Genomic DNA, 14,476 nt, shown 5'->3' on the forward strand with positions numbered 1-14,476 from the left:
ACCTACCCATAAGTCTGTAGCAAAATCTTGACACGATGACAAATAGACTCGGCTGCACTCCGAATGAGGTGGAGTCTTACCGATCATTCGCTGAATGCTAACCTCGTCTACTATGAGGGCTCATCAAACTTATTGTCTATACATGCAGGCATGAAATGCAGCATCCCCAGAAAAAGGGACGTCAGTACGAAATAATATACCGAGTATGTAAGGCAATCAAATAACTAAAAGATGAAACTGAATTGATAATATAATAACTGAAAGTAACTGGGAGTCAAAGATAATCTGAAGATATGCTTACCTGCTGATACTGACTCAACTCTCTCAATATAGTAAGTAAAATAGTTGTCCGACCTTATAAGGTTCAGTATGTATAACTGCTCTACCGTAGTAGGCTCGCTCATAGGCGCTCGGCCATACTAGACTCTGTATCTCGGCCAACTGGGCTCGCTCATAGGCGCTCGACCACAGTAGGCTCGGTATATAACTTACCATCTGATCAGAGATTGCCCAATAGGGGCCTGCCCACCGATTATAGCTTGATGGTGGTGAAAATATTATAATATATATATATATATATATATATATATCCCCTCCTCTTTCTTGGATGGAAGAAGACAATACTCAAATGAATATTTTCCCGATAAGGGAAAATACTATAATTTTTGAGACTAGGATAATGTACATAAGTTCAAGAATACGAACTTCTCTTTATGCCTCGTTATCAAACTCATGTAGTTACGAGATCATGCCAAAATAAAAGAAGGGCTTAGCCTTAACATACCTGAGCCGATTCTCTTAACAATCTCTATAACACACATCAATTGCGACAAATCACATAACGGTGGATCGAAGTAGAGAAAAATCCATATGATATTCTTGAGAAAGATTGCACCGTAATCCCTTAGAATCGCCAATCTCACGCTTTATCGTATCATGAAGTTTCAAGAAAATTGCTTGAACTCCATCCGTTAAGCTTGGCATCACCAAACGTAGCATCACCAAACAAATATCTCATTAAGCTTAGCATCATACTTTAAATGGATTTAGAAGATCTCTCAAAGTTAGGAGCCCACCCGTTACCTTGTTGAAGATTTCATATAAACTCTTTGTTGAATCTCTTAATCCATCTCCCTTTAATGAATTAGGAAGATTGAATTTTTATCTTATTGAGTGGCCCCCACTTGAATGACTTATCCTTGCCTAAATGCCTCTAATTAGGCCACCTTACCACATAATTCAAGAGTCATTATATAGGCATAGTGGGCTGCCACGTTGGGCTTCAAGAATTTTATCCAAAATGTCTTAATTAATTACCAATTTTCTTAATTAACTTGGTAATTTTCCACTAATCCAATAATTAACCAATTACTCACATAATTAAGAATTATCTCAAATTACTTAAAATACTGCTCACTTTTAACACACCTTATACACCTTACTATCATGGTCATGTGGTACCTTGTAGGATAGTAGTCCATAAATACGGGGTATTATAGCTTTGACCATATTTTATCCCAAATTGCCAAACTTTAACGAAACTCATTTTCTTTGATTTGCTTACCCTCTCTCCTTCACGAATTTACTCATCACTTATTTGAAATAGAATAATGCTTATAATCTCAAAATAACCTCATCCCCGAACTTACATCGATTAACTTACGACGAAACTTTAACGTACGAAAATGCAGGATATAACATCTCATTTTCTGAGCTTCCATCAATTTACTTATGGCATACTTTCACGTACGAAAACATGGGGTGTAACATCATTCCCCCCTTTGAAACATTCGTCCTCGAATGTTGACTGATGCACTTATCGTTTTCTTAACTCATGTCTTTCGAATACTTTAGTACTCTCCTTGCCAACTAGGCAACTATTCTGTGAATAATTCCAAAGGCCAGGGCATTCCCTCCCTTAGGCCTCTTTCTCATACTACGACTTGTAGTCAGAATCCTTCCAATGTCGTAACTGTTGCTACCTTCTATCATGCAGCCTGTACCACTTTTTCCTTGTATGTGCGCCTATGCGACTCTTCCCTCCAGCTTTTTCCTCCAGGTTTTAGCCAATCTCTAGGCCTTACCTTGTAAACATATACATAGCTTGACAATATGTCCCTCTGGGCATCAATAGGTATATTGATGTTCTTCGCTCGGTACTTTATTGAACTTACGAATATTGCTATACCTTACTTCATGGACCCGGTTATCCATCCGTATGACTTTACCGCATCTAGGTAGGTCATACTGTACTTACTGAGGCTGCCACCAAACTCCAGGTTATTCTCGTTGCTTATCCTATATGTATAAATCTAAGTCCTTTAATGCTTTTTTATTACTGTTCATCTTAAGAATGACGGCCTAATCTCATCTTATACTTTGTGACTTTTGTCCATTCATTGTTGATTCACCTCAATATTGATCTACAATTTACCATTGATAACTTGAAACTTCTTACATAATCACTACGGCCCATGTTACATCGAGGAACATCTGGAGTAATTTCCATAACCGTTTTTCATAGCATCCCAATGTGATTCACCTTACGTGGGTGTTTCAATCCTGTACAATTCATGAAATCCCCCCCTTTTTTTTCAAATCATTACTCAATCGAAGGCCCAAACGTCATCCCTTATTTATCACAACTACATCCTCATTCTATTACTAGGGCAGCATTCCATTTCTTCTAAATGCTACTAGTCTTAGACTCCTTTGAGTTATTTCAGGCTATACTGAGCTTTCTATAACTTAGAGAAACCATCAGCTCTTTTGTTTTCCCGGGCTTAATTCCGATGACTTATCCATTTCTCATCACCTTCTTACTCGCCCTTTCTTGTCCTTACTCCTGTCTTCCTAAACCTTGTCGCTTTACCATACTTTAGCTTGCGACTTATATTTCTATTTATACTACTCGCAACCTCCCTTCAACTTGCTTGCACCATAGATTTCCTTGTGTTATTCTGGATCATCAAGCGAGACATCAACTCGTCTCTAACTCTTCTTTACTCTCTTAATCAGGCTTCTCGATACCTAGAAACCATAGGCTGGAAGGCATGCCACCGCTATCTTTCCTCGATACTGAATCTTAATGCTTCTAGCCTTCTATTCGAAGTAAGGACTATTCACAACCTTCTGCACTTGAGTATCTCATACATTGTTCACCTTTACCTTACTTGCTTTAAAATATCGCTTCACGTCTTCTATCTCTTTCATAACTTCCCTTCTGCATAGTTATAATTTACATCCACAACTTGAAGCTCTATTGTAATACTTGCACCTCTGGTGCATACACAATCCGGTGAGAGCTTCATACTGACTTCTTATGAGGCTGGTACTCTTCTAACTGGCTTTCTCGTAGAGCCGTTATATAATATGGTTGTTGTACTATCTCTCTTGTACCTCTAATATTAAGGGTGATCTTGCAATGTTCTCAATCACAATTTCTATAATTTTCTGGGTCCAATAATCAGACTCCTGATTTACGTGGTTGACGTAACTCTTTAGTTTCCTCTTCCTTCTGATCAGCCTTTATGTAGGCTTAAGCTATCTTCCGCTCTGTGGCTCATGGCATTTTGTTATTTCTTTAGCCCTTCACGGATGCTATGGAATATCCATGATACAATCTTCTAACAATTCAATCTTTTGTCTATGACCTAAATTCAATTCTTTCTTTTAACTTACACCGGAGTCTTCTACGGCTGTATGATTGCCAACATATATGCTGCATGGATAATACTCTGAATCTTAAGTGCATTCATAACGTAACTAACTCTGGATCATTGATCGAATAGTTCCTTTCGTTCCATCTCAGCTTTCCTTAAACATAGGTAATTACTTTTCCTGGTCTTTCTGCCCCCTTGTTGCATGCATACTTAGCTTATCTTAGCTCCCACACATGCCAGAATATTTGTACAACTCATATGGTCTCGAATATTACTTCTAATTTTTACTCCCCGTTCATTAGCCACGGTAGGTGCCACTTTCTTTTGGAGTGCATACAATTTTGTAGGGAGACTGTTTTTGCATGACCATTTCTCCTTCAAGTTACCATGTTTAGGTTGAAGCCTTCTTCTTATTTCCTCAGCTAGTCTTTCATTGTAGTACTTAGGGAGAACCCTCTGACTCTTGTAAAGTTGTGAGCTTGTTATATTGTATACCCGAAGAAGTTTTCTATGTTCTTACTCACCTATAATTATCCTTAGTTACTTACCTCCACGCTCATGTGCTCGTATAGTTGCTTCTGAACTGAAGTTTTGACTGTCTTCCCAGTGAAACTCTCTTTTATTTCCGTAACATTCATACGGTACCTTTAACTACTCCAACTCCTATATGAATATTTATCAAGGATCACGATGTCATATCTACGAGACTGAATTCCCCATGTTGGGGTTCACTATGTTTATCTTGCACGATCTGTTGATTTGTCTGTATCCTCTTGTCTAGCCATAACTAGGCTCTTCCTGAATCAACTGCTAACTATTTGTTGGCCCATCCTCATATCAATATTCCGCATAATATTTCTCGGGTTATTTCCTTTGTCCTAACTTACGTCTCACACTGGCTCCTTATCTATCAATAACATCCCGGGCAGGAACCCTTACTTTCTCTCCTTGACGTCGTGTTTGCATAATGTTCTGGAATCGTAGCATATCAGTAGGATTTGAGTAAGTGCAATCTCATCCCTTTCTCATTTTTATCGCATTCTTACTTTACCATTCCATAGTTACTAAAATCACTTAATTCTGACTTAAATGCCATATCACCCAATATTCCCCCCTTTAGGGGAGTACTAAGATTTAGTGCTACGACGATCTACCTATAGATGTTTTAGCTCTGCATCTTTGGCGTATTTTCACATCATCGATGACCCTTACTCGCCTCGCGGTAATCTTTCTGTACCAAGGATAACAAATTTCCTTACTCGCGAAGGTGACACTTAGTATAACTGGCATATACAGTCTCTTAAGCTTAACTTTGTTCACATTACTTGCTTTAGGGAAACGTCTTCCTAAATGACCTTTAAAGGTTATTCTTCTGTCATCCATTCTATTATCGCCGGAATGAAATATGAAATTCCCATGATGTCGACCATTATCAAATCACTCAGTTCCTAATTCATGTTTAGTTTATCTTGTTCACCAGCCCATACCGATTTCTATTATTCTAGGGTCTAACTTTTCCTTCTGGTAATCGCATTGGAGTCATGAACTTATTTCTCGAAATGAGGATATGACTTTATGGCCTATACTCTTTTGTTGTCTCAAGGCCTGTCACCTCTCGTCTTTTCTTTCACTTGACTATAGACTCTGTAACATTGCCATTTTATTGGATCTACCATTGTCATGCATGTATCACATCTTACTCATAATGCTTCATTAACTCTCATCTTATTTCCCTGCTAATATTTATGTCTATCACTTTATTCTAAAAACTCCAACAAGACATTCTTTTACTTTTAGCTCCCTTTGCTACATCCATTGGCTCTTAGGGTTGCCCAACATTCTCCCTCTACTAGGGACGGGAGCCATACTAAGGAAATATTTATCCCTTCCAGGCTTCCAGTTCCTATCTTTGTAGTACTCATATCTAGCTGTACTATTCTAGAGTGCACCATCTGGGTGTCTCACAAGGAGATCTATTAGCACATTTGTAATATCCTTCAGAAATGTTAACTAACGCAAACATCCATCCATCATTTTGGGTTACTCTAACCCCAGCCGGGTCCTGATATCCCGTTCTTCTCTTAAACTATATCTGTTAGCTCCCATAGGGCATAACTGAGATGGGTGTGGCCAATTATACATACCTCTGTTACTGTTGAAAGTAACTCACAATGCTTATATTTTTCTGCCTGAGTTGAAAATACCGATGATCTTCATTAACTGGGTACCTCGTACCCTTCTCATCTTGCTCCTTTTACTTAATGAGGCCTGTACCTACCTTCTGAATCTCTCATTGCCTTTCACCATAGGGGTGGATAGATATTCTTGCCTTAAGGCTCCTTATCGAGAGGCTTACATGTCTCAGTACACACATGATCTACTGAAGACCTTATATTTACTCATCATAAGCATCATGCAAAATCGAGTTTCTCTGACTAAACTCTTCCACAACCACATGCAATCTCTTACCAACTGTCTTTTGGTTGTAGGTATCATCTTATTACGAGTAAAATAGAGTTTAAGAGTTTGAATTATTACAATTGAGATCTACCACACGATCTAGAGTAAGAAGAAAGAGTGACAGTCTTAAATGCCCTGTTGCCTCCTGCTTATAAGTGTGGTGCACAACACACCCATAAACAAGACTCTCCTAGACACGGCTTGTAGACTCCCTTGGATAGAACTGCTCTGATACTACTTTTATCACGACCCAAACCGAAGGGCCGCGATGGGCACCCGGCATCTTACTCAACCGAGTACCAATGTAACATATCTTTCTTATCATACTATCATTGGTAAGTGGGCCAACATAGCCACAACTTGTAATGTATAACTATAAGTGGGAAAGCACTATATCAATGAACCATCTTTCTTGAAACATGAATACATATGGTCCATCAAGGCCTCTGACATATTGCACAAAATGAACCTCTATCTACAAAGCCTCTAAGAGTATTAGACATCAAATGGGACCGGGTAACGGCCTACCCATAAGTCTATAGAAAAATCCTGACACGATGACTCATAGACTCGGCTGCACTCCGAATGAGGTGGATTCTTACCGATCCTTCGCTAAATGCTAACCTCGTCTACTATGAGGGCTCGTTAAACTGATTGTCTATACCTGCAGACATGAAATGCAACGTCCCCAAAAAAAGGGATGTTAGTACAAAATAATGTACCGCGTATATAAGGCAATCAAATAATTAAAACCTGAAACTGAACTGATAATATAATAACTGAAAGTAACTGGGAGTCAAAGACAATTTGAAGATATGCTTACCTGCTGATACTGACTCAACTCTCTCAATATAGTAAGTAAAATAGTTGTCCGGCCTTATAAGGCTTAGTATGCATAACTGCTCTGCCGTAGTAGGCTCGCTCATAGGCGCTCGGCCATGCTAGGCTCTGTATCTCGGCCAACTGGGCTCGCTCATAGGCGCTGGGCCACAATAGGCTCGGTATATAACTTACCATCTTATCAGAGGTTTCCCAATAGGGGCCTGCCCACCGATTATAGCTCGATGGTGGTGAAAATGCTGTAATACTGTGTGTGTGTGTGTATATATATATATAGAACCTCCTCTCTCTTGACTGGAAGAAGACAATATTCAATTGAATATAAAGTCCCGATAAGGGAAAATACTGTAATTTTTGAGAATAGGATAATGTACATAAGTTCAGGAATACGAACTTCTCTTTATGCCTCGTTATCAAACTCATATAGTTACGAGATCATGCCAAAATGAAGGAAGGGCTTAGCCATAACATACCTGATCCGATTCTCTTGACAATCCCTATAACACACATTAATTACGACAAATCACATAACGGTGGATCGAAGTAGAGAAAAATCCGTATGATATTCTTGAGAAAGATTGCACCGTAATCCCTTAGAATCGCCAATCTCACGCTTTATCGTATCATGAAGTTTCAAGCAAATTGCTTGAACTCCATCTGTTAAGCTTGGCATCACCAAACGTAGCATTACCAAACAATATCCGTTAAGCTTAGCATCACCAAACGTAGCATCATCAAACAAATATCTCATTAAGCTTAGCATCATACTTTAAATGAGATTAGAAGAACTCTCAAAGTTAGGAGCTCCACCCGTTACCTTGTTGAAGATTTCATATAAACTCTTTGTTGAATCTCTTAATCCATCTCCCTTTAATGAATTAGGAAGATTGAATTTTTATCTTATTGAGTGGGCCCCACTTGAATGACTCATCCTTGCCTAAAGGCCTCTAATTAGGCCACCTTACCACATAATTCAAGAGTCATTATACAGGCATAGTGGGCTGCCACGTTGGGCTTCAAAAATTTTATCCAAAATGTCTTAATTAATTACCAATTTTCTTAATTAACTTGGTAATTCCCCACTAATCCAACAATTAACCAATTACCCATATAATTAAGAATTATCTCAAATTATTTAAAATACTACTCAGTTTTAACACACCTTATACACCTTACTATCATGGTCATGTGGTACCTTGTAGGGTAGTAGTCCATAAATACGGGGTATTATAGCTTGGACCATATTTTATCCTAAATTGTCAAACTTTGATGAAACTCATTTTCTTCGATTTACTAACCCTCTCTCCTTCACGAATTTACTCATCACTTATTTGAAATAGCATAATGCTTATAATTTCAAAATAACCTCATCCCCGAACTTACGTCGATTAACTTACGACGAAACTTTAACGTACGAAAATGCGGGTTGTAACATCTCATTTTCCGAGCTTCCATTAATTTACTTATGGCGTACTTTCACGTACGAAAACATGGGGTGTAACAGTAGTATGGTTGGTTTCCACTGAGAGGGAGAAGATTAGGAGGTTCATTGATGGCCTCAACTATCATTTACGTTTCAGTATGGCTCGAGAGGTTGCGATGGACTAGCTTTGACCAGGTGATCAAGATTGCTAGATGCTTAGAGTAGGTTTACAGGCAGGAGCATGAGGAGAGGGAGGCCAAGAGGCCTCATAGTTCAGGTGGTTTCAGTAGTGCCTTATCTGGGGGCCAGTCCTATTACAGTAGAGGTCGTCCTTCTAGACCCGTTCAGGTAGCTCGTCATATTCCTCATGGTTCTTCCGTTAGCCACAGTTCCTATAGTGCATGCCCAGCTCAATCATCATTCAGTGCACTACCGACATAGAGTTCTTACCGTGCTCTATTTGCTTAGGTTTCCACAATCAGTTCTTCGAGCTATCAGGGTCAGCAGCCTTATAGGAAGGGTTATTATGAGTGTGGGGACTTGAGTCATCTCAAGAGAAATTGCCCCCGACTATTGAGTAGGGCTCCACATCAGAGCTCTCAGCCTATTATTTCAGCACCAGCAGTTGCACCACCCACACAGCCAGCTAGGGGTAGGGCTGTTACACCCTATATTTTCGTATGTAAAAATGCGTCGTAAGCAAACTAATGTAGGACAAAAAAATGAGATAATATTTAAAAGTATATAAAGTAAGTTAATCATGTTACCTTTGAGGTTACAAATATTGAAGATCATGAACAACAAGTACAAAGAGGGTTGGACAGTTCAGAAGCTAAAGCAATTAAATAAAACAATGTTTCATCGAAAGTCGACAAGTTGGGAATGTTATAACATGTACCTTTGGGGTGAGACTAGGGTGATTAACATGATAAAGAGATTATGTTATGATTTATATTAGTCGTATTACATCCGTGTGTTATGTTTTTAAGTCAAGCGAGTTGTGGAACAAAAGTCGATGAAAGTCATCACAAGTTACATTCATAAGTTTTACTGAAACTTTGGGTCAAATGTAACTGCAATTTTCTCCCAATATACTTAGAGTTATGGTGTGTTCCACCCATCAAATTAAAGATCTATGAGTCTATTTTCCAACGCATTAAACCATTTGTCAATACGACATCGGAGTAGAGAGATATGTGCATTTTTGCGATACTGCGCAAGCTGCTAGGTGACAAGTAGGTGTGTCACCTACTTGCTTAAATGAAAGCCCAAAAATGGGCCATTTCGGGTCGTCCAAAGAGGCCTTTTAAGGGCCTATTTTCTTCATATATTAGACTTAAAATAGAGCATAATAACCAGACATAAGCTCTGCAAAGAATCCTCCCAAAAATTTCCCACAAACCCTAATTGATTTTCTCTCCCTTTCAAGTTCCAATTGGAGGTAAAACTTAGAGTTTGAAGAACCAAGATAGGAGCTGAGTTATCCAACAAATAAGGTGAGTTTACTGCTCTCTTTCATCCATTTTTTCTTCTGTAAATTCATGGTAAGTCGTTCTATACTTGTAAGAACTCACGGGATGGTGATCGGAAGCCGTGAGTTCGAGTTATTCACTTGTAGCGGACTGTTTTGTGGACTGTTTTGTGTTGCTGTTGGGCTGCGTGTTTTATTACTATTTTGTGGAGTTTTGGAGGAGGAAGGGGGTTTATAAACACCATATAAATGTAGGGTGGTTGGCTGGTCGTTCGTCATAACATTTTCAGGTCGTTTGACACTACTACGGTGGTCGTTTTGTGTACGAAGAGATTGGGGTGTGTTGGGCTGTTTTGTAGTATTTGATGGTGTATATAGGGCTGGAAAATGATGTATATATGTTGTTATTGTTCTGTCCTTGTATTGTTGGTGTTATCTTGAAGTTGGAGGAAGGGCATATTATAGGGGAGATGCTGCCCGTTTTAATACAAAATAGGTTTGTCGTTCGTTGTGCGATAGTTGTACCTTTCGTAACTTAACGATAGTATTATTATCATTCTTGTAGATTAAGGTGCGAAGAGGTGAGTTCAACTTGGTGATTGAAAAGATTGTGACAAGGTATGTTAAGGCTAAGCCTTCCTTCATTTTGGCATGATCTCGTAGCTACATGTGTTAGTAATGAGACAAAAAGAGAAGTTCATATTCATGAATTTATTCACACTATTCTAGTCTCATAAGTTACAATATTATTCCTTATCGAGACTCTATATTCAATTTTAGTATTGTCTTCTTTCAGTCAAGAGAGCAGCAAGCCTATATATACAGTATTACAGTATTTTCATTACCATCGAGCTATAATCGATGGGCAGGCCCCTATTGGGCAACCTCTGATCAGATGGAAAGTTATATACCGAGCCTACTGTGGCCGAGCGCCTATGAGCGAGCCCAGCATGGCCGAGATACATAGCCTAGTATGGCCGAGCGCCTATGAGCGAGCCTACTATGGCAGAGCAGTTATATATACCGAGCCTTATAAGGCCGTACAATTATTTTACTTACTATATTGAAGGAGTTGAGTCAGTATCAGCAGGTAAGTATATCTCCAGATCATCTTTGACTCCCAGTTAATTTCAGTTATCATATTATCAGTTCAGTTTCAGATTTCAGTTATTTTATTGCCTTACATACTCGGTACATTATTTCGTACTGACGTCCCTTTTTTGGGGGCGCTGCATTTCATGCGTGCAGGTTCAGACAGACAGACGGGTAGACCTCCTCAGTAGGTGTTTTCCGAGTTCCGCCTGATCGGTAAGCTCCACGTCTTTCGGAGTTGCCAGGACTAGAGTTTTGTGTACATCTTATGTATATCTGTATATATGTTATGGGTAGGTCGGGGCCCTGTTCCGATCACAGTACATCTATCAGTAGAGGCTTGTAGGCATATCCTGTTGGTTAGTGCATTATGTTGGGTTTGTATAAATTGGTGGTTTGTCAGCTGTAGTAGCTATGACGGCCTTGTCGGCCTAGCTTTATATTGATATTTAGTTAGTGCTAGTTTCCATTCAGTTTTATATTTTGCTTCGCAAATTGTCTTGCAAGGTGGCCCCATGGCCAAAGTATGACATTATGTGTTCAGAGTCCCTTAGTCGCAATTTGGTACGCCAGGTTAGGTGAGGCACGGGGTGCTTGTCTCGCTCCTAGGTTCGGGGCGTGACAAACTTGGTATCAGAGCAGTTCTATCCTAGAGAGTCTACAAGCTGTGTCTAGTAGAGTCTTGTTTATAGATGTGTTGTGCACCACATTATATAAGCAGGGCACTACAGGGCATTTAGGAGTTAGTTACCCTTCTTTGAAATCTAAATCGTGCTATAGAACTGAGTTATAGGAAATTTGAATTAAACTTATGTGTTGTTGTTTGCATGCACAGATGACGGTGACTAGGAAGACTACGGCTAGCCAGAGGAGAGATACAGTAGTAGGTGAGGGGACCAACAGGGTACCCCCAGTAGATGGGGCCCAGTCTGAGGCTCAAGGGGAGACCCCTACTCAGCCATTACCGGCTCCTCCACCAACTACGGAGATTCCTAGGGAAACCGCACATCCAGTTCCCCCTCCACTTCCATCAGATCAGGACTTAAGGAGTGCGGTGCATTTGTTGACACAGTTGGTAGCTACCCAGCAACATGCTAGGGCATCAGCTAGTGCAGGAACTTCTGAGGGGTCTGGGAGTTCAAGGGTCCGAGAGTTTATTGCTTTGAGTCCCCCAGAGTTCACGGGGACAGATCAGAGGGAGGACCCGCAGGATTTCATAGATCAGCTTCACAGGATCTTTCGTGTTATGCATGCCACGGAGAAAGAGGCAGTTGAGCTAGCAGCTTTTCGACTCCGAGATATAGCCATCCTTTGGTATGAGGGATGGGAGAGGTCCAGGGGACGTGATACACCTCCAGCTATTTGGGAGAATTTTTCAGATGCTTTCCTTGACCAGTACTTACCGCGGGAGATCCGACAGGCTCGAGTCGATCAGTTTCTAGCCCTCAAGCAGGGTAATATGAGTGTTCGAGAGTATAGTCTCCGTTTTGACTCATTGGCCAGATATGCACCATCCATAGTTTCTACTATGCGGGACAGGATTCACAGGTTTATAGCAGGGTTAGCCCCAGAGTTAACCGAGGCATGTGCCACCGCTGCATTGCAGGATAGTATGGATATCTCCCGGATTCAGGCATTCGCCCAGAATATAGAAAGGGGTAGGCGTCGGCAGCAGGGTACAGAGAGGGCTGAGCAAGGGCAACGTAAGAGGATGAGATTTCCCAGGTCTCAGGAGCAATCTCAGGGTAGTTATAGGACCCAGTACTTCGGACGGCCACCTAGGCCTCCGCCACCTCAGTTACAGGGTTACGGGTATGACCGCTATACTCAGTCAGGACCAGGTGAGAGCTCACGGGCGTCGGGTTTGCAGCGACAACGAGGTTCTGCGCAGACATGGTCATTTCCTCCGCGGTGTGACATCTGTGGTAGAGGACACTTGGGTCAATGCCGAGCAGGTTCTGATGCTTGTTATACATGTGGGCGTCCGGGGCATATGATGCGAGATTGCCCAAATAGAGATTCTGGGGGAATGGCACAACCAGCGAGTTCAGCAACAGGATCGTCTATGTCCGTGCATCCTTCAAGGCGTGAGTCTCAGTCTTCGGTTGGTAGAGGTCGAGGCAGAGGTAGAGGTTCCAGTTCAAGTGGTAATCAGAACCGTATCTATGCTTTAGCGGGTCGACAGGACCAGGAGTCTTCACCAGACGTTGTGACAGGTATATTAACCATTTGCTCTCACGATGCTTATGCTTTGATAGACCCAGGATCTACTTTATCGTATATTACCCCATTTGTCGCGAGGAAGTTTGGTATAGTGCCTGAAATACTAAGTGATCCTTTTGCGGTATCTACACCGGTCGGAGAATCGATTATTGCTAGACGGGTTTACCGAGGTTGTACGGTGACAATTTGTAGTCGTCAGACCTCAGCTGACCTAGTTGAGCTAGAGATGATGGACTTTGATGCTATCATGGGCATGGACTGGTTGGCAGCTTGCTATGCCACAGTTGATTGCCGAGCAAAGGTAGCCAAATTTCATTTTCCGGGTGAGCCAGTCCTTGAATGGGTAGGTAATACACCAACACCCAGAGGTAGGTTTATTTCCTATCTGAAGGCGAGGAAAATGATCGCAAAAGGGTGCATTTATCATATTGTGCGAGTTAGAGATGCAGATGCTGAGATACCTACACTTCAGTCTATTCCCATAGTCAAAGAGTATGCAGATGTGTTTCCAGATGAGCTTCCAGGTATTCCTCCAGAGCGAGAGATTGATTTTAGCATCGATTTGCTTCCAGGAACTCAACCAATATCCGTCCCTCCGTATAGAATGGCACCTGCCGAATTGAAGGAGTTGAAGGAGCAGTTAAAAGATTTGCTGGAGAAAGGTTACATTAGGCCCAGTACCTCACCTTGGGGTGCACCGGTACTATTTGTGCGGAAGAAAGACGGCTCGCTGAGGATGTGTATCGATTATAGGCAGTTGAACAAGGTAACTATTAAGAATAAGTATCCACTTCCAAGGATCGATGACTTGTTTGATCAGTTGCAGGGAGCTAGATGCTTTTCCAAGATTGATTTGAGGTCGGGGTACCACCAGGTCAGAGTTCGGGAAAAAGATATTCCGAAGACAGCCTTCAGGACCCGATATGGCCACTTCGAGTTCCTTGTCATGTCCTTCGGGTTGACTAATGCACCCGCTGTATTTATGGACTTGATGAATAGCCTATTCCGGCCATTTTTAGATCTGTTCGTGATAGTATTTATTGATGATATTCTGGTTTATTCCCGTTCAGAGGATGAGCATGCGGACCACCTGCGAGCGGTACTCCAAACCCTCCGTGATCGTAAGTTGTATGCTAAGTTTTCTAAATGTGAGTTCTGGTTGAAGTCTGTAGCATTCTTGGGGCATATTGTATCAGATGAAGGGATAAAGGTGGACACTCAGAAGATTGAGGCCGTGAAATCTTGGCCTAGACCTACCACTCCGACAGAGGTTCGTAGCTTTCTAGGCTTAGCAGGATACTATCG

This window comes from Nicotiana tomentosiformis, chromosome 5 (assembly GCF_000390325.3).
Source record: "Nicotiana tomentosiformis chromosome 5, ASM39032v3, whole genome shotgun sequence".
Lineage (NCBI taxonomy): Eukaryota > Viridiplantae > Streptophyta > Magnoliopsida > Solanales > Solanaceae > Nicotiana > Nicotiana tomentosiformis.